The following is a 2,500-nucleotide window of genomic DNA, read 5'->3' as shown; positions in this document are numbered from 1 at the left end:
GAGAGAGAGAGAGAGAGAGAGAGAGAGAGAGAGAGAGAGAGAGAGAGAGAGAGACTATAATGATTCAAAGGAACATGTTATGGAAAAATCTCCTGTTTCATATTAGCACGTTCAGAAGACACCTGAGAGAGAGAGAGAGAGAGAGAGAGAGAGAGAGAGAGAGAGAGAGAGAGAGAGGGGAAGATAAGAGAGGACCCTACCCCTGTTATCTCTCTCTCTCTCTCTCTCTCTCTCTCTCTCTCTCTCTCTCTCTCTCTCTCTCTCTCTCTCTCTCTCTCTCTCTCGTCTTTACTTTATTTCCCCCTTTCTTTTTTATTTCCTCTTCTTTCTATCTTTCTTTCTTTCTTTCTTTCTCCTCCTCCTCATCCTTCTTCTTCTTCTTCTTCTTCTTCTTCTTCTTCTTCTTCTTCTTCTTCTTCTTCTTCGTCTTCTTCTTCTTCTTCTTTGTTTCTTTCTTTATTTTTTGTCCAAGGTTTTATCATTTGTCTCTTTCTTCCTTCATGTCATTTTTCTTCCTCCCTCCTCCTCCTCCTCCTCCTCCTCCTCCTCCTCCTCCTCCATAATTTATCACATTTATCATTCACTTCCGACTTAGAGAAGAGAGAGAGAGAGAGAGAGAGAGAGAGAGAGAGAGAGAGAGAGAGAGAGAGAGAGAGAGAATAAGCAAATAAATTAAATATGACAGTTTATACAGAAAATATCCCATTAATTTCAAATCATGCATAATTATTACGCTCACAGTGAGAGTAACAATGCTGTATTATTTAATTACACTTGTTGCTGAGACAAATTAATTACTTAACTGTAATAAAAATACTATATTCTTAACCTAACCTAACCTAACCTAACCTTATCCTGTCCTAGCCAAACCTAACCAAGAGAGAGAGAGAGAGAGAGAGAGAGAGAGAGAGAGAGAGAGAGGTGCCAGGTAAGAAAAAGGTGTCTTAATCCCAGATAATCTCTCTCTCTCTCTCTCTCTCTCTCTCTCTCTCTCTCTCTCTCTCTCTCTCTCTCTCTCTCTCTCTCTCTCTCTCTCACTTCCGTCTTCGCTTCCGGAATCTTTTTATTACATTTTTTTTCTCATTTTCTTCTTCCTCTTCCTCTTCTTTCTTTCTTTCTCTCTCTCTTCTCTTCCTCTTCTTTGTTCTTTTTCTTTATCACCTCTTTATCTTCCTGCTCATTCTCTCTCTCATTTTTTTTTGTTTTTCTACTGTTTTCCTTCCTTCCTCGCCTATCTATCTTCTCCTCCTCCTCCTCCTCCTCCTCCTCCTCCTCCTCCTCCTCCTCCTTCTCCTCCTCTTGTTGTTCCTCTTCTTAGATAATGAGATGAAGGGAGAGAGGTGTTTTCTCTCTCTCTCTCTCTCTCTCTCTCTCTCTCTCTCTCTCTCTCTCTCTCTCTCTCTCTTTTTTTTTTTTTTTTTTTTTATTTAAACAAAAATTTACATCAGGCTTAAAACAACACGTTTTTTATGCTGTTATTTGAAAAGCCTATACTTAAATGTAAGGAAGAAAATATATACAAAAAGTAAACTCATCCTACTATATATATATATATAGACATGATTAACACAGCACTAGTGTGGGGGGTTGTGTTTTACGCCACCTGTGTGCAGCCACTTTCACCTGCTGGAGTGTCATTGTTTGTGTATCACTCGTGGCTGCCGTAAACACATTCCACAGTCTGGAGGTTCTAGCTGTGTAAGAGCGCTGGTGCTGCCTCGAGTAAGATCGAGGCACTTGCACCAGCATGTCATTGGAGGTGGTGGTCCTGGACTCCCTCTGGACAGCTCGTGGTGGGAGCCTTATCGAGCTGAGATGAGGGACCTCCAGAACCCGGGCCTTGTGCTGGACCACCAGCGCCGACACGTCCCGCCGATGCTCTAGCGACGTGACTCCGGTCTGCTCCTCCTGCTGCTGCTGCTGCTGCTGCTGCTGCTGCTGCTGCTGCTGCTGCTGTCCGTCCATCCCCACCAAGCGCAGGGCACGGCGTTGCACAGCATCCAGTCTCTGCAAGTGGGTGGGGGCACTCGACATCCAGGACAAGGCACTGTACTCCATACAAGGCCGTATCTGAGCCTTGTACAGTGTGAGGATGCCCCGGGAGTCGAGGTTTCCTGACATCCGACGCAGTGCAGAGACTCGCTGGGAGACCTGGTGGGCAACAGCAGCAACATGGCGGTCAAAGCGCAGGCCACAGTCCACTGTCACTCCCAGCAACTTGACGTGTTCCTGGAGGGGAAGTGTCTGGCCTCCAAAATCAGACAGCCTGAGACGGCTGGGGAGGCAGCTGGGGACCGTGAGATGACCATGGCCTGCGTCTTTTCTGGAGCGAAGCTGACTTGCCACGCCTCTCCCCACTCCATCACCAGCCTGAGCTGCCTATTTAGCTCTCTAACGGCTCGTTGACTGTCGGAGCGGCAGTAGGAGCGGGAGAGATTGCAGTCGTCGGCGTATGCAAGCAGAGTCGGGATTTGCCGCAGGAGGTCATCGATGTATATGT

General features: G+C 46.3%; 1 protein-coding gene across 3 annotated transcripts in view; it reads right to left on the bottom strand.

The window, feature by feature from the left end:
* The window catches only part of LOC135094583 (uncharacterized), a 36,170-nt gene that overhangs the window by 9,852 nt on the left and 23,818 nt on the right, over positions 1-2,500 (bottom strand). The gene's annotated exons all lie outside the window — the stretch shown is intronic.

The sequence above is a fragment of the Scylla paramamosain genome, chromosome 46 (assembly GCF_035594125.1).
Source record: "Scylla paramamosain isolate STU-SP2022 chromosome 46, ASM3559412v1, whole genome shotgun sequence".
NCBI lineage: Eukaryota > Metazoa > Arthropoda > Malacostraca > Decapoda > Portunidae > Scylla > Scylla paramamosain.
Note: the sequence above shows the minus strand (reverse complement) of the source record. Positions and strands in the feature narration are given on the sequence as shown.